This window comes from Aulonocara sp. 'chitande type north' Nkhata Bay, linkage group LG7, assembly GCF_057382095.1.
Source record: "Aulonocara sp. 'chitande type north' Nkhata Bay isolate Kocher_YH1m ecotype deep benthic linkage group LG7, A_spYH_male_GT1.1, whole genome shotgun sequence".
Classification (NCBI taxonomy): domain Eukaryota; kingdom Metazoa; phylum Chordata; class Actinopteri; order Cichliformes; family Cichlidae; genus Aulonocara; species Aulonocara sp. 'chitande type north' Nkhata Bay.
In genome coordinates this window covers 33,672,434-33,691,759 of record NC_141350.1, presented here as the reverse complement: position 1 = coordinate 33,691,759, position 19,326 = coordinate 33,672,434, and the positions used below count along the sequence as shown (strand labels likewise).

The following is a 19,326-nucleotide window of genomic DNA, read 5'->3' as shown; positions in this document are numbered from 1 at the left end:
AAACATCCAGCTTATTGGTCCAAACAGAAGGGTGGTGCTGACACTGACATGTTTAATATTTCCCTTAAATCATTCCTTAATCTGAACTGACAGCCAGCTCTAGCCATTGTGGTGCCTACAATAGATGAAATTATAATTTGGTGATCAAACGCATAGCTGCACAGGAGGACGTGACTGTTTCTTACAGATATGTATATACAAGAACTTCTCTGTACTATTGGAATTTTGTACAAACAATTCCTTTTGAATCCACAGTTTGACAGATAATGACAGGCTATCCTTCACACCCAATCCCAAGAATATTGTCTTTTTAACAAAAAATGTTCAAAGAATTGAAAATGTTTTCACCTTACATCATGAGCAGTATGATCATTTGGCCCCCAATCCTAGGTGGTCCTTACCTGAAAGTCTTGATTAGTATTTCATCTAATAGAAGGTCACAAGTTCACCTGTGCTGCATTAAGCTCACATTAACCATGTCCCAGCAAAGTGCTAATTATACCCTGCTGTAACATGACATCTGGAGTCACTATGGTCGAGGAAAGAGTCCTGCTATACTCATTTGAAGTCTGCTTCAGGTTCACCGCCTGGGGATCATTTTGTAAGAGTCTGTGGACAAGCAGGTAACCGAATGTCAAACTCTTGCACTCGTGATCTGATGACAAAATGTATGTAACTTGGACCCGAGTAGGTTCATGGATTCATAAATTATAATCATGGCCTAAACTATGACTTAAACCCATGTGCACAATAGAACCTGGAAGCTTCAGCTGGCTCACATATCACTTGCTTTGTTTTTTGGCGTATTAAAAGGTGCAAAAGCAATTAAACAATGTCCAAAATTTCAGAGGACTTAAGCAAAAAGGATCAGAACAGATCAGAGCAGAATGTGATATATCATCTGTTGTAATCCAAGTATTATTTTTCCTTGTGAAGCCTTACAACTTTGCCCACAGTGCAACTTGATCACTAGCTTATTATCAATTATTGATACACCGGCAGGGGAGGAGGTAGTGGAAGAGACCTTGATTTAAGAGGACCTTGACAGTGGGTGCGCAAGCAGGCGAACGAGGGGCAGTTCCAGAAAACAGCAGGTGAACCACAGGTGAATGGTGAGCCAAGGTGACAGGAGATTAGTGGCGTCTGAGGTGGGTGGGTGCACATGAGACTAAATCCAAGGTGGGCTGGGTAAAAACTGGAAACAAGGAGAAGATTTGTTAATGGACAGTAAAAAAATTTAGCTGGACTGCCATATATACCACACTGAGTAAACTGATAATCTGGAGAAGACTGGATGGCCACACTGGTCCTTTTCAACAGCGGTTGAGTGCATTCGATGACTTGAAGATGATCTGCAGTGGAGACACAACCTCCAGCTAAGGTATGCAGAAAAGCAGTAGCAGAAGACCACACCAGGTGTCACTTCTGTCACTGAGTACACGAACCTAGGGTCAAGTTCACACGGTCTCACCAAAACTGGACAAGAAAAAAGGAAAAACAATGCCTGGTTTTACGAGTCTTGATTTCTCCTGTAATGTTTGGATGGTAGGGTCACAATTTGATGCAAGAAACATGAAAGCTCAATTCATCTCAAAGCGGTTTCCTGAAACATGACAGTGAGTTCACTGGACTTAAATGGCCTCCACAGTCACAAAAGAGCACCTTTGGGATGTGGTGGAACAGATTTGGATGTACAGCTGACAAAATTGCAGCAATTGTGTCGATGCTAAAACCTCTGAGGAATGGTCCAGTACCTTGTTGAGTCTATGCCATGAAGAAATAAGGCAGTTCTAAGCAAGCAGGTAGTACCACAGTATACCTAACATAGTGGCACAGGGCCTCGGGTTGGAGTCGCTCCATTTAGCCCTCTCCATTTAGCCCTCCACCTGTTTAACCTGTTAGCTGAACCTTCAGCCAGGCCAGTGAGTGTTAGTCACAAGAATTTGTGTTTGAGAGGTGAGGTGGGGAGAATGAGCACCCTGGTCCCAAACACATGAATAAAATCCAGACAGCAGAGCCCTTTCTTCCAGTTTCCCACAGTTTTCCCTCCATAATGTAAACAATGACATTCTCTTATGGAATGTTTGTGATTTTCCATTGTCCTGTTTGGCGAGCCGGATCTTGACTGTGTTGCTAAAATGCCTTCCAGCGTGATGACTGAACGAAACCAATTATCTGTGAATCATTATGCTTTTTTAGTCACAATATCATGAGAAAAGCACACTCCCATTTGCTGTAAAGGTTGGGCTGGCATTCTGGTGTTTAATGTTTAATAGATGGACAGAGCAACTCCTTACCACTTGTTTTCAAAACGACAGTTCTATCTATAACAATAAAGCACAGTTTCCCAGGAAACCTTTTTATTTATGTTGTAAAAATAAACAATAATAGACTACGATCAGTAGGGATCTATGACCCAGATTTGTACCCTGTTATCAGCCAACTAAAGGATTTGTAATGGCATTTCTATTCACATCTTACAACCCAGACTGACATGGACTATTACATCTATTTTATTTTAAACTGTTTGTAAAGATGAAAAAACAACCTTGGAAATAAGCAAAGTTAAAACACGAGATTCTACGTGTCATAATTTGTCATAGATGCATTACTGCTGTCATGGCGAGTGAGGTGAGCCGTGTGGAGGCAATGAAGGAGGATCCAAACGCAGGCAGTCGTGAAGGTGTGAAGGTGGTTTATTGAGCATGAAAGTAAATACAAACGGCAAAGGGAGCTATGACTAACTAGACTGGGAACAAACTAACTACAGAACACGAACATGAACATGAGCAGAAACACTTGGCGGTTGACAGCAGGGAAACACACAGATGACGCAGGGTGGAATACACAGACGGACCAGCAACTACAATGACGGCAGACATGACTTAAATACACAGAGAATCACAGGGGAATTACACACAGGTGGTGGACACAGCTGGGAATAATCAACAAGACGAGACAAAGGTAAAACTGAACACACTCACATGAGACGCAGACCATCACAATAAAACAGGAACAAGCAACCATCACACTAAGACACAAACTCGACATAGAGAGACAGACAGAAAATGGCACATGGAGCTAGACAAATACTAAGCAGACACAACTGAAGAACAAATCCTAAACACCACAGAAACATGAAACTCAAATAATAAACATCATCATAATCAACACTACAAGAGAACAAGAAAACAATCCCTGATGCAAACTAAAACCAAAACATAATAAAACTCAAACTACTGGGTCCGACGGACCCAGAACCATGACAACTGCTGGATATTGGTAGTAGAATTTTCAATCAAACATTGATTTTATTCATTTTAAATAAAGTTCGATCATCAACAAATACCATAAAGTAATTGTCAGAATCAATACTCTAAACTGTTGCTTCTACATTCAACATGCTTTAAGACAAAATTGTGCAAAGGCTACACTATACATTTTTCAGGAATAAAAATTGGGGTATTGGGAAAACGCAGAAACCTAGAATAATATTATATCATTGTATTGCTTGTTGTCCCGCAGAAAGCACTGGACTACAACTATTTGCAATTGACATCAATATCATATCTCACCTGGATGTGTTCAACAGAGTTAAACTACAAGGCATAAAAAAAACAACCATGTGCAAGACATTTGTGAAAGTGCTTACAATCTTGTACTTCTGTCCTGATGGTGATAACATAGATGCAACATGAACAGGGCGTGATACATCTCTGAGGATGTCTCGCCCCTTTCCCACCACTCGGGGCTTCCAAAGTGGCATCATTGTATTTAATAATGACTACTTATGTTTGCTCGAGTTAACAACAGACAGTGAAAAATAGTAGGTGCAAGCACATTTGCTTTACAAAAAAGAGAAATATGAAAGAAAATAATTTTTCTAATGTTTTTCCAAAACAACAAAGGGAATATAATAAGACTCTGTACATGAATACATATCGAATGTCACTACAGCTGCTACAATAGAGACCTCCTCTGTTACAATCTGCACACTAGTGATGGTAAATTCGATTCTTTTTACTGAATCAAGTTTGAATGAGTCACTCACCAAAGTGAATCAGGTTTCTGAGTCATTTCAGTCACTGAGTCAGTTGACCAGAGAGTGCAAAAAATGTACATTTTCACTCAAACTTAATTTGTTTCTCTTTCCGTGTAAATCCTACTGCTAAGATGAATGATTGAAAAAGAAAAACAACTATTTTTATAGAGCAATATTTCTAAAGGAAACATTTATTTTATTTATTTTTATTTTATTAGTATTTTCCTCAAATGTGTCAAATGTATATTTTCTCATCTAAATGTCCACTGAGCTGTGAGCCAGGGGGCGGTGATGCTCCTTAACATTGGTTGCCAACCAAGAAGAAGAAGAAGAAGCTGTGAGCAAGGAGGGAGGGGGTGAGTGAGTCCTGAGTGATTCGTTCATGCTATGATTCAGCACAGGAGGGAGGGGGTGAGTAACTCAAATGTGCTGTTAGCATGTTAGCAGAGCAATGCTACACTGTAAACCCGAATGTTCAAAGTAATTAAACAGATTAAGTAGTGTATACTCAAAGTTTTTAAAAAGTTCTGTTAACTTAAATATGTCAAGTTCGTATAACATGTTCTTCTTTTTGAGTAAATGAAACTAATAATATTTGATTGAATTGAACTATTTCTATATTAAGTAAGCATCACTTAAAATCATAACTTAAGCACAACGTAACACAGTTAAGTTAGGACATATAAGAATGGTAAAGTCCTGTTATTTTTGTTGTTTCAAGTAGGATTTAATAATAAACTTAATTTATGTAGCACATGCTAAAATACAATAAAATCTCAAAGTGTTTCACCAAATAAGTAAAATCAAATTGTCTTAAATGCATTAGTGGAAGACAAAATGTATTTATTTTAATATTCATTGTTTTATCAATGTGTCCTACATATATATTTTTAATTTTTTCCGTAAGTGTTGAGCAGCTGCAGGAATCAATTTTTATTCCGAGTTAATCTCTGATTCACCCTCCGAAGCGGAAGGCGGCGCTAATGAGCATTAATACGAAACACAGAAGAAGTGAAGGTATATGGGCGGGAACAGCACCAAAGAGGCAACACGGACGACTGGAGAAAGTTGGACCTAACGGCAGCAACTAGCATCACTGGACTTACAGTAAGTTTTCAATGTTGATATTAGTTTATTGTTAAAATACGAATATTTAGTTGTATTTTGGGTGCGTGTCGAAAAGAATAGCAGAAATGTCGGTCCGTGTTTTTTATGTGCTTTGCTGCTCTCCCCGAAGGAAACTTTGCGCTTGCAGAGCTAGCATTAAGTTGTTGTAATGAGGGTCGCAGGCTGTTTAAAAAGTTAGATGCTACTTGTTCTAGAGGTGGCGCCTGGTCGCCTAGTATAAAACAAAGTATTTTAATCTCTCTAAATTTTTAAACCCCCTCTCATGACTCAGAATAGTTGGGTCCAAACAAGCCCGTTGTCCCTGCAGTTACACAACGGAGATGCCTGTCTGCAGTGAGAGTGCTTTCAAGCAGTTTTCTTGTTAGAAACGCTATATTTTAAACTATATGTTCAGGGTTAGGGTTGTGAAGGAGCTCTTGGACCTCTGGCCTGCTCTAAAAATGGAGTCTGAGGTAATATGGATCAGCTCTCTTTAAAATGAAAATTGTAATTCTTACTCATGTGGCAGATTTTTGCTGCTTTATAAAGATGTGCGAGATTCTTCAAATTGAACTGTATTGTTCTTCTGCTGTAGTTGTATGCAGAGTTTCAGCGGATTACAAATCAGAACCTGCCCAATACATTCTACGCTGAACTTGACCGCCATCTTCCTCGACTGATGACCTTATTCAGCCAGGGCATCAAAAACTGGGAAGACAGCAGATGCCCTGGCTGAAATTCTAAGAATTCACAATGAACAGGTAATAATAGATTGTTACACATTTCATAGGTTGAACCAGGTTCAATGATTTAAATGAGCTTTTTGAATTTTGCTATTACTCCACTTTGTGTTTGCTATTTGTCTGACTGTATTAAAGATGTGAACAGGTTATTTGTGGACATATGTTCTGATTTGACTGTTGTTTTTGTTGTTGTTCAGTAAACTCACCAGTATATACAATTCTGTTTTTATCTGGAAATAGGAAATCCATGATATCCACACCAAGCGCACTACCGTTCTCCACGCCCTTCCTGTCTATCTGCGTGAGGATGTCTCTGGATTTTTCAGAACCTGCACTGTGAGTGTCCTTAAGTATCTAACAGATACTACTGTGTATATAAACAGTGCATCAAAGTACAAACATGTATTTTGATGCACTGTTTGGACTTATCTTTGTTTAGTCTACCCATAAGGTTTCCATGTATGGTCTTTTCTGTCTCCTCACTACGAATGAACTGAATTGGTGTTTTGTTGAAAGTGATAAGATGTTTAGTAAAACATTTTCCTGTGTATTTCCTTTAGCTTAGTTTCAGTCTATCTCACACCACTTGATTCTCTGGTGAATTAGCTGATTTATGTGTGCAGAACATGGATCTTCTGTTTTTCACCTCTTACAGTGAGACTCAGGTCTCCCTTGTAAAAGAGGTATTGGATCTCAGTGGGAGTTGGTAAAATGAGAAATTATATGTCGTCTGTTGTATTTCTTGGGTTAGATTGTGATTAGTATCTCTTTTTCATTAATTCAGGACGAATCTGATGAGTTGGAGCTTGATGGTGTTGAAGTGGCCCTCTTCACTGTCATCAGTGACCATGACACAACAAGTCCAGTTCACTACCAACCTGTGAAAATCTCTGTCGTCATTGTAAGTGATGCCGTGTTCAGTCTCCCCAGATTTGGTGAAGCCTTCCTGGTAATGTTTGGACTGATCTATGCACTTCACCTCAGCTACCCCAAAGGCCTGACCAACACTTTAGAATTTACTCAAAAGATTTTAGTTGGTCTAGAAAGTGGTAAACTGTCACCCAGGTTACAGACCCTCAAGAATGACTTGGTTATGTAGGAACTCATCTGAAAGAAGGATGCAGGGTGAAGCATTATAAAAGGCTAGTTCAAAGTTCTCTCCTTTCATCTAAATAATGCCTCAAAACATTATTGCATTACTCTACAGGTGTTCAGCCAATAGGTCCAAACTATACAATGTGCCTTTGTTCTCATTAACATAATGCAAAGCAACACTAATGTTTTGTATGTTTTAATGTTTTTCGTAATACTATTTCCAAAACATTGTGGGCTGCGCAAGATGACCTAAATTTCACTGTTTGATACTAGTTAATGTAAAACAAATAGCATTGTAATTCACTCAAATTGCTGCCTTGTTGTCTTATTCAGATATTAGCCAGAGAGCCAAAAGCACATTTTGATATTATTAATTATTATTTGGCATTATTTTTCATTACTCTGACAGTTTTCCTGACTAAACAATTTTTGGTCTACTTATTTTAATTTATAAATGTTTTTGTTAATTATTTTTAATTAATTTAATTTTTTTTTAATGTATTTAATTTCAACATAGTGCTAAAAGGGAGCAGGCAAGATACTGTTCAATGGCTTAAGTATCAAGTAGTCAACACATTTGACTAACGTGTACTTAAAATAATGACAACACAAACTAATAAACATTTGAGTTTTGTTAACATAAAAATGTTGTGGTTGTGTACTTATTTTTTATAAGTTCTGTGAACTTATTTCTTTGAATTTGTAAACTTGAAACTTTAAGTCATATTAACTGCAAATATTTGAGTTGACCGTTCTCAAAAGATACAAGTACCATGTAATCCAAACTTTTATGTTCTGGAAAAATTTGACTTTTGAGTTGATCAACTCAAAAAAATTGAGGCAATCGATTGCCTCAATTTTTTTGAGTTCTGGTAACTTATTCGGGTTTACAGTGTACTGTGAACTGAGGAGCTATTGTCTATTGTCTACCCTGTCTACTCTAAAAAAAAAAAAAGAAAAAAAAAAGGGTTTTTTGTTCCAGTTCAGAGCAGAAATGTTTTTGTTAAGAAACTGGCTTGTCTGCTTTCATGTCACGGTGTTAGTAAAGTGCCTAAAGATACAACTTCAGAGTATCTCTTGGTGAAGTTGTTTCTTCTGTGTAGACACAACAACAAGACCCTTGAATAAGGTGTCCTTTTTATGCTTGAATGATTCGTAGGTCTGTGTTAAGTGGTTCAACAAGAAAAAAGCAGAAAAGATTTAAAGATAATCTTTGAAAAATCATTAGAAAAGCTGGAGGAATATTGCTCAAGACCACTTTAAAAATAAGACAAAAGTCTGGCTCCTCGGTAGCAAAATATAGAGAAGAGTGGAGTGACTCAAGACTTTTGCTCAGCAAATTTCTCATTGCGAAATTTTGTCACCAGGTTTTCTGTACCTCATACAGGATTTCATGTAATATTGGAAATTGTTTAACACCGACCTTGAGCAAGGAGAATATGAGCAACAACAACAAAAGGCCACAACACTACCTTCATTTTACTTTACATACTGACCAAGTAAAAACTCCATTTATGAAAGCAGAGACAGTCTTTGTGGAGTTTTTTTCAGCGAATACTTTTACAGTTTAAATAAAGAAATGCTTAACTTTACTAATATAGGAAAGCTGTTTACTCCCCCACCCCCACCCCCAAAAGTGTCTAATTACAAAACTTTATTGAGAGCTTCTGGTACCTAATCATTGGCCAGAAGAAGGATGTGAATGTGTTATTTTCTCTGCCTGACTCAGACAAATACACTAAATTTGTCCATGAGTGAGTATTTAGGTAGTTGGTTAGTGTCTCATGACTCTGAAGGTACCCAGTGTCTGTCTATCTGTGGTAATGATTATGCCCTGATAAATAATTTAACTGTATTGATGTCAGGAAGTCAAAATGAATAAGCTCTAAAAGACCACATAACACCCATTAGTTAGTGGTTTCCTAACTGGCTTGTGTCTATGTGGTAACATTTAAACAGGTATGAATTCATGCATCATTTCATGACAAGGATAATGACTCTTACTTTAAGCCCTAAGACCCTTTAACATTGTAAAATGTCACAAAATGCTTACATGGGCTGAGCAAGCAAAAGTTACAAAGTAAAATTTTATGATTTTGAATATTCCTTTAGTAGTTACACAAGCTAAAAGACAAAGTGAAGAGAAGTTTAATGTTTTCTTGCCACAGCTATGGTTTAAACAGAAATAGCAAAAACTGCAGTTTCTCTCATTTTATCTGTAAGAAGCAGAGGTGGGACCAAGTCATTGTTTTGCAAGTCTCAAGTAAGTCTCAAGTCTTTATCCTCAAGTCTCAAGTCAAGTCTCAAGTAATGTCAGGCAAGTCAGAGTCGAGTCTCAAGTCACTGGTGTAAAAGTCCAAGTAAAGTCACAAGTCTGAAATTTTGAATTTCAAGTCCTTTCGAGTCTTTAAAAAAAAAATGAAAAAAGCATGTTGCAGTTATGCTAAATGTAAATATTAGACCATGTAATTTTTAAATCTGTGGTTTTCTCAACACATGACAAAATAGTGAACTTAGAAAATATACACAAATTGTGAAATTGCACCTCTTTAAAATGCAGCTCAATTAAACCTAGCTCCAAGAATAATTTTCACCGACAGTTCTGAGATAAGCTGCATGTTATTCTTGGATGCGGTTGTAGGACCGGCTTTAAAATCGCATGACAAAAATATCATACACATTAAAAAAAAACTGCATCACCAACGTAGCCTGGAAAACATTTGCTAGTTAGATGAAGTCAGCTATCTCATCGTAGCATATTTATATGCATATTTACAATTATACGCTTCTTGGAGTGAGTGCACACACTCATGAAGTTTAGTAACTTCCGGTCACTGCAACAAGCCCAGGTACCGTTTACCGACGGATGGGTACAGGACCTTGAAATGCACCGTGTAGAACGAAAGACCATCGTACGTATCATAAGTTTACCAGTCTCACAAATCGTCTTCATAAATACACATACGTTAACCGTTTATTAATAGGACCTTTGAGCTCAACAGTAATTAATTAGTAGTGGAAATAATTTCTGGTAGCATCACAGAAATGTAGCAGTGACAATAATATTGTATGCTGTAATCGTACTGGGCAATTAGTGATACAAAAAACCTGTTTTATCCTGTGAATAAAAGTATATGTTTTTGTCAATGTACCATAATAACAGAAGCGAAACGCAATATTGTGTCAGGACAATTCACTATTTATGCACAATAAACAAAGGAGCATAGCGCGACAATTTCTGTTCAGCGCCAGACTTGCTTGTAACCTATATCACCAATTATGTTATGAAAATGACGCATTAACTACAACAGCAGACTGACCTTTGTGGAAATGCTTGGAGCAGACTAACCTGTGAGCTGGAGTGTTCTGGGACGTTATATTTGATCTTTGAATGGCTGCAATCCAGTCGCCTCTTTGTTACTTCGGAAACATGGCTCGAACAATTTCTCTTCAACGACGTAATCCGATAACAACCGATCTCTTTACCCGTCGGCTTCCCGTGGCTGTCATGCGACCGGCTATTGCAGTTAATAATACAACGGCTTCTTGACATTTTTGTGTTTCTTTTTATCACTGTATAACTGATTTCAATTGAAAGCCTGCGTGCGCTAGTACCTCTTGCCACGAGTTCCCAGAATCCTTTGCGGTTCTACCCGTGAATGACGTCACATTTTCAATCTCTATATAATATGCATGTTAAATTTTATATTTGGGGTAAAATATCAAGTCTTTTCAAGTAAACCGGTTCAAGTCCAATTCAAGTCCCAAGTCATTGGTGTAAAAGTCCAAGTCAAGTCACAAGTCTTAGAACATTTCTTCAAGTCAAGTCTAAAGTCATAAAATTAATGACTCGAGTCTGACTCGAGTCCAAGTCATGTGACTCGAGTCCACACCTCTGGTAAGAAGTCTCATTTTTTGTGTGCTTCAACACAAATACCTCATACCTACAGTTTTTTTTTTTGGTTTTTTTTCCCCTTTTAACTTTTTATTTTCACAAATAGTACATAATTACATAACATAATACAGTGTACAATTCAAAACCAAAAAAATAAACAAACATAAAACAAACAACAAACTGATAACTAAACACAAAAAAAAACCAAAAAAAAACAAACAAAAAAAAAAACAGCTCAGTTCCATTACAGTTTAAACACTCAAGAGAATCCTTGTAACATAATATTAGAAACATCAGGTTCCACATAGTTCAAGTATGGTTCCCACACCTTAAAGAATTGATCTTTATACCTACAGTTAAGTATGGGGATCACGCTTGAGGATTTGAGCTTGTTTTACAGCCACAGGACCTGAGCACCTTACAGTCATTCACTCAGCCATGAACTCTTCTGTATACAGAGTCAAATGTGAGACCATCCGTCCAACAGCTAAAGGTGGACTGAGTTTATGCAACCGGACAAATTTACAACAGAACAGCTGAAACAGAAAAGAAGAAGAACAAAAAGATGTTGCATCAATCACAGTCCATCGCAACACCTGTGGCGAAACCATAACATAGGTGTTCATAAACAAATCCCTATAATCCTCAGTGAACGGTGATGTGACAGACTGATAAAGTCATACAGAAAACAATTATTTCAAGTTGTTGCTGGTAAAAGTGGTTCTGCAAGCTACTGAATCCTGGGCTGTACAAGAGTTTCACCCAACCACATAGAATCATGTGAAAACTGTTTGTCACATAACTGCAAATCCACCTTTTATAAACTGTGTGGTCTGGTTAACCACTCGGCCTCACTGCAGCCAGTTCTTTAGCTTCTGAATGGAGTAATCTGGACTAGGGATGGGTGTTGATAAGATTTTCACGATTCCGATTCCATTTTCGATTCTGTTTAACGATTCGATTCTTTATCGATTCTTTTTAAAAAAGGAGAACACTAAGGTCGACGAGCTTAGAACTTTGTTTTATATCTTCTCTTTGAACAAGATAGAAATTTAGGAGTAACATGGCCTTACAAACCCAACAGTGAGATCTTAAGAGATCCAGCCTACGGCTCTTCAATGAGGTGTCACAGGGTCCCCAGGAAAAAAAATTATAAATGTAAAATAATAAAATAAACATTCTTCTGTAGCAATAACAAAGTATAACATAAATTATTTGTAGCAATTACACAAGAATATCCAGTAATGTCCCTGCCTACAATTAAACACATTCACTTACCGAAAATCGGGGCATCTGCTGTGGCAAATGGGTGCAAGCCTTTGACCACAAACTTAGTCCCGGCTCGGTGACGTTCGTCTATCCTGGCCTGAAAGAAGACGCTAACGGTAGACTGCAGCGAGAACTGCCAGCATCTGAGCCAGACTCTGTCTGTCTCTCTCATCATGGTCACCTAAATGCACAGTAATGGCAGGTTTTGTAATAAGGCAAATTGCGCTAACATAATATGCACTGTTAGTTGATTATTTACCTGTTGCATTAACGGGAGAGAACCTGCAAATGTTACCGCTGCTGCTGGGTTGAGATTCACGAGTCCGGAGCGGAATTAAAAACACGGCATTCATTTTAAGGTTATCACGTGTTTTGTGAGCAAATGCGTTTGCATATTCATAGTGTTTCCTCCCTTAAATGAAAGATCTATATCTAATCTACTTATCTAATCTATTTATCTAATCTACTTCTAATCTAAGTAGAAATATCTACTTTTCAAGTATTGCAAGTTGCCCTGTTTTCATCCGTTCTCGTAAAGTATGACCAAACTTTTGAGCGTTTGAGCCGCTTAGGCGCCGTGTTTCCTGCCAGGTAAATGACGCTCCGCAACGTGGTGACATCATTCGGGGCGACTGGAATCGATAAGGGAATCGTTTGCAAAAATGGCAAACAATTCCAAGGAATTGAAACAGTGGGAACCGGTTCTCAACAAGAACCGGTTTTCGATACCCATCCCTAATCTGGACTGCCTTGAACCAAATAACCAGATGCATTCTGTTGGAGTTGTAGATTACTCTTGAACAGGCTAAACATCAGTTATTATTATGATTATCTAAAACTAAACTAAAAGCTAAAATAAGATATAAAAAGAAAAACCTTTTAGTTATCTAAAATCTAAACCAAAACTAGACTTTTCTGAAACATGAAAAATCTAATCTGGAAAACTAATTAGAACTAATTAATACCGAATAAAAATGTAATAACACTGGCAAACACTACTTGCTCATGCGTACATAACTGGATAGCTGAATGTAAAAAAAAAAGAAAAAAACTGAATTTAATTTGCAAAAGAGCTGACTAACTAGGTAGAAATATTATTATCATCATCATTACACGATTAACGTGTTTTAACAACTCAGACAGGTGAGTAATGCCAATATTATGTTTTGCTGTGTACACAAAGCCAGTGAATGTTACACTTTGACAACTTTTTCTTCAGCACATTAGAAGAAGAAGTAGACTGCAATGTCTGTTGCAATTTTCACTGGGTTGGAGGTTTCACTAATTGTTTTCTATATATTTGCTCTGTAAGTGTAAAAGAGGTTATGTATAAGGTATGAACTATTTCAGAATTACTGAAATGTCTGACGTGAAGATTTCCACAATTCTTCTTGTTCATGTGTCATCTGCAGTTCTCTGCATGATTTCTGCAAGGAGAAGAGACAGGAAGAGGAAATTTGGAAAGGGTGATGAAGTAACACAGTAGTGTTACTTCACACACACACACACGCACACACACATAGAGGTGTGATCAAAGCACAGCTCCACTCTGTCTCGACTGTAACATTCCACTGACTGCTCAACAGTCTGTCTCTGTGTTGGGTCATTTTTCACCATGTCAACCTGACTTTTGTCATCTGCTCTCGCTGCGTCAAGTTTAAGTCCAACCTTTACCACAACATTAGTCAAAACTTCTACCACCATTGTTTTGAAATCCTCTTTCTGCAGTCAGAATTTTCATGAAGACTGCTTTTACATTTCTCAAGCCTTTAATATTGTATGTTGTTAATACATTGGAACATTTCCTCCAGTCATTAATAATGATAACAAACCCAAATGATAGTCTTAATAGCATTTTGTCCACTTCTGAAAAATCCTTCAAAATTAAATTTTCAGTGTTTCAGCTGAATGACGGCAAGTACAAGTCCATGTTAAGAGCACAGGAGCATCTGTTCTAGTATGAACAGATGAAAACGTAAAAGAAACCAATGCAATGTTTCCTCTAATTTTTCATGTGTCTGAGCGAACACACAAACTCCCTGAGCGGTCCCTTGGACCACTGTGAGCAACAGCAGACGTGTGCACTGTGGTCACGCCAGCATCCAAGTTACATGGTTTATTAAAATAATCAAATTACAGCATTCATGTTAGACTACTTTTAATTAACTGCTTTAGCCCACTTACAATGAAAATTTAAAAAAAAATGTTGTTCATGACCTGTGTAGTATGTTAACACTATTGGAAGTAAAAATAACTTGAACTCCAATTTTGAAAACACAACTTTCTTTCTTTTTTAATATAAAGCTCTGACTTGTATTATGAGTATGAGTCTGTGGTCTGGGAGAGAGTCCTGTAACTCTCTGTCTGCAAAATACAGTATATAATGACCAATGCTGGGCAATTAATTATATAGTTACTTCTTCAAAAAAGTAACTGAGTTATGCAAACAACAACATTTTTTGCAGCTGTTTACCTAAAAATGCAGCCAAGGCGTTTTTTAAAAATAAATATTTCAAACTATTTTCAAAACAATCAGCTGTTCTGCATCAAATTTGATGCCACACAAATTATTTGTGCCACTCCAAAAAATAATTTCTGTCCACTATGAGATAAAGGAGAACAACAGCCTGATACCTGCAGGCCTGACAACAGGAGATGTATCACTCCTGTAACACCTGTAACATTCAGCAGTCACCTCATTGTTCTGACACACACAACAAAACTATTGACTACACTACACACTAACTACACAAGGTTTGCGCTAAACGTCGCAAATCTCTCACATCTCAAAGCACTGCCGTCACTCCTAAAACGTCCCCCCTTCCTAAACAACTAAATGCCATGCTGCCATATCATTTTTTGATTGGTCGACATGGTACATTTTTCCACCAATAGGAAAGGCGGGGGGGGGGGGGGGGGGGAGGAGGGGGGGGGATGTTTTTGCTCATAGGCAGAGAGTGCTTTCAAGCGTTTTTACCGTTTCTTCCCGCAGTAAATATAAACAACAACAGTATTCAGGAAGAAAACCAAACATTGCATATATTTTTATCATAACTCTGGTTTTACGTGGCCTATCAACACAATTAAAAAACTGATATAAAGTCCACAGTTTTTCTGTCTGTCTATTGTTCCGTCTGTCCTGCTCACATCTCCAATGGTTGTACACGTTGTCATTAACGTGTTTCACTCCACATCAGCCACGCCGCTTTGCTAGCTAAAACACCGGTGTCGGCACACGAGAACGCTATCATAGCCTGTCAACGACGTTGACTAGCTGCCTATATACGAATGTGAATCGTATTATTGGCTGGACTAGGGATAAGGTGGCATCGTTCTAATCCCATACGGGAGCAGCCAGTCACTCACTGACTAACACTGCAAAACAGAATTGTTAAAGTTTTAATTTTAATTTCAATTCAGGTTAGATTTTTTTTTTCTGATTCTCTGTGCGCAAAGACCGTGCCAGCAGTGCGCAATTGCGCACGTGCCCCAGCTTAGAGGGAACATTGAACCAATGTGTGAATTTAATAAACAGTTTTTCCATGAAATAATGTTTTCGCATTCTGCAGAAATCCATATTACTTATTTATCACATCTAGTGATGTTGTTTGCATACCAGCTCTTCATCAGATAATTAAACACTAAGCAGCGTCCTCCTAAATCACCTATAACAGTCTCATGATTAATCACATCCAAAGGAAAATCAGATATTATATAGAGCAAACAACAGATAAGTGAAAAATCTGTGAATGGTAAGATAAGATAAGATAAGATAAGATAAGATAAGATAGAACTTTATTAATCCCTCGGGTGGGTTCCTCTGGGAAATTCGACTTCCAAAAAAAAGCACAGCAACGACCGAAGTTACAGTTACAGAATTGTTATATATATATATATATATATATATATATATATATATATATACACACACACACACATATATAAATACAGAGACAAATATAAATAAAATATACAAAGGGGATAAATAGAATAAATAGGAATAAAAAATAAAAATACAAGTGAATTGCACATTTCAAGTATTGAGTCTATTGCACTGTTGACTATTTACAAAAAGTATTGCACAAGGTATTGTACAGTGAGGTACGCATTGCCTGGACACAAATGCCCACAAAAAAAGACAAATTAATCTAAAAATTTACTAAAATAAAAGACAAAAAGATATCAAAAATAAAGAATAAAAAATGTAAATTTAAATTGTTAAATTAATTTTTAAAAAATATATAAGTGCCTCAATTTTATTCGGCAACCTAGACATCCACATTACTCACACTCTCACATAACACATACATATAGGGCCTTGGGGGTGGGCACGTTTTACAGCATCCAGAGGAGGGTCGGTGTACTCCAACCCACCTCTGGCGCTGGTGCCCTACCCTCAATTTTAAATGCATTTAGACACTAAGGGTTTTCAGGAAGAGCCGTGCTGCTCTCTGAGAGGAAGCTAGTACCATGCTCTCCTGAGTTTTAAATGCACTTTAGAACAGCACACAGCAACACAACATATGAGCGGGCGTAGGGAGGTTTGAGGTCTTCACTCACCCCGGTTCTGTTAGCCGTCAGGGCTGGGGGGCTGGGAGGAGGTGCTGGCCGTCAGACTGGGGTCTGGGATGCGGGGCCTCCCTGCTACTGCAGATAAGGAGGTGGTCCGCTTGCCTCCACCCCAGAGAGAAGGGTTACATCTCCTGGGTCTAGGTGCGGCTTGCCCCTCTGAGGGCGGGGGTACCTGGACCTGGGATATAGAGTATGTTTGGGGAGTGCGACTGTCTGTGCAGTGTCTATTTGTGTCTGTCTACACGTTGGGTGAGTGCCGAGTATTTGGTTGTGCATATGGGGTGGGAATGCACGTCTGTGTCCACGTGTGCCTGTTCGTCTGTGTCTATATGTCAGGTTGGGTCTTAGACTCTCTGGGTACATCTCAGGCCCTCTAAAGTATGGAGGCCTATCTCCCCTCACCACACTCCCTGCCGGTGGCTGATGCCCTCAGACGTTGGTGTGTTCGTGGTCCTTGTCGTCTGGGGCTGGGCGCTCATGTATGTACCGGCTCACTCCTGGTGGCCCGGCTGGGCTCCTTCCGGGGGGTGGGATGCCCTCAGGCCTCTGGCCTCTGGGCTTGAACCTCGGTCCTCTCTGGCACAGCTGGCTGCCACCAGAGCCCGCGGGCACGCCACTGCAACCCCCTCTGGCCTCTGCTCCGTAGCTGCGGGGTGACCTCTCCTTTGGGGTTCTACTCAGCTCTTCCCAGGAGGGTGGCACGGTCCCCCCCCCCTTTGGTGGTCCTCCTCGGGTCCTTGTACTCTGGGGCCTCTGGATATCTGGGGCCTGGATCTCCTCCATACCTGCTTCATACCCTGGTGGACGGGGCTGTGGCTCCCCACACTCCCTAGCAGATCGTTACATGGAGAAACCTTTTGAATACAAGCATGCTGATCCACACAGGTATGCACACAGGTGTACACACGGGTGTTCACAGACGCGGACTACAGCTTTCTTGGCTGCTGCCTCAAAGCACATTGTGCGCTGTCTATCTTGCGTGCTGCACAATATCGTTTATTATTTAGTATCTACTGATATCTACTGCTAGCTAGTTTATTGTGATGGTGCTGTTTTTTTTATTATGTTGCTCTTTGTTGTTTGCTTTCTCTTCTGTTTTTTTCTCCATACAGGTGATCCAGGTGTTTTTTTTTCTTTTTCTTTTTTTCTTTCTTTCTTCCCCCCCTTCTCACTGTCTCTTCTCCCCTTTGGTTTTCTTTCTCTCTCTCCCTCTCTTTCTTTCATTCTTTCTCCCTGTCCTATCCCCCAGTCATGTCTGTCCCGTTTGTAGCATCTGAAAATAAAATGAATTCATAATTATAATAAAGGTCAATCAAATGGACCAATATGGCAAGGCCATGATGATCCACTTGGTAAAATAAATCCGCTTGGCATCTGTCTTGGCCTTAAGACAACAATTCTGATGGCTAAAGATCCAAACGGGACACAAAAAAGAAAAAAAAAATATATATATAAGTTTCCAGTAAGTGTGTCCTCAGTTACTCAGAGAGCTAACCCTGGATTGTTGTGTTCAAGCAAAGGAAAAAATAAGGAAACCAAAATAATCAAGCCAAGGCTTCAAAACATGACCCACAAACCACCGAGTGCTGTCACAGTGGCTTTCTCCATCTTTTATATACACTGTTAATGGGAGGCATAGAAGAGGATGCACAGAAATAAATCTGACTTTTTTGATTTGCATTTATTTATTTTGGTGTTTTACTTGTTTTCTCATGATGACTGCATGTTTTACATGAACTGTGGCCATAGGCGGTAATATGGTTGTTGGGGTGATTTTACCTTACAATATAAAGCAACTGTTGTTTGATTTTGTGGCAAATAAATAAAAATGAATTGAACTGAATTGACAGAGATGCTAACTACAGCTGAGTTTGACCGTCCCTGAATAACAAAAGCAATGCTCTGTGTAGCGGCAACCTTCGGTCCTTCTTTGCCGCTTCTGCAGGACGTAAAGTTTCTGACTCGTGCTCTTCTTGAATCGCTTGTATGCTTTTCGGTAGCAAAAACAAGGTGAATGTAAAAAAGGAAAACAATTATTCTCCATACAAACCGAAAAATCCAAAACAAATGCCTCTGGTGGGAGCTCCCTTTACATTCCTTTTATGTTACAACTAAACCACGACGGTCAGAAAACTGTTGCTCCACATCCTGCTTACTTACTTAACCTTCATCACCCCCTTGTGCCTAACATACCCCCTTTTACGACACCTGCTAACACTTTTAAAGATCACAGATTAAAGATCACAGCAAAATGTTCTTTAAGCTCCAACACTCTGTAAAGGTCTTAGTGTTTGCATGAAATTAGATTTAACAGACTTAATGATTTAATGATAAATAAAAAGACAGCTCAGAGTGAGGGTTTGAAATTGGAGCAAAATCCAATTTCAACCCCTCACGCTGAGCTCCCATTTGTATATCCCGTTAAACTCATTGAGGTGTAATTATTCATTTACAAGAAGGTATTTACACAGACTCAGAGCCCGTCTTTAATTCTGATCATCAAAACAATGCAAGCATCTGCCAGTAAAGCTCATAACTCAGCAGACACGATAAATAATCTCAGTGCTAATTTTGTAGCATTTTGGTGAGTTATATTGTGTGCT

General features: G+C 38.7%; 1 long non-coding RNA gene across 4 annotated transcripts; it reads left to right on the top strand.

The window, feature by feature from the left end:
* The first annotated feature begins 2,632 nt into the window (after positions 1 to 2,632).
* On the top strand, positions 2,633 to 7,746 carry LOC147325560 (uncharacterized). Of its 4 annotated transcripts, XR_015130345.1 has the most exons (5): positions 2,633 to 5,149; positions 5,565 to 5,622; positions 5,745 to 5,910; positions 6,133 to 6,228; positions 6,677 to 7,746. It is a non-coding gene; the product is annotated as an uncharacterized LOC147325560 (long non-coding RNA). The 4 variants fall into 4 exon arrangements; XR_015130342.1 differs by lacking the exon at positions 5,565 to 5,622; XR_015130343.1 differs by having other exon boundaries at positions 2,633 to 5,622.
* Positions 7,747 to 19,326: the final 11,580 nt, after the last annotated feature.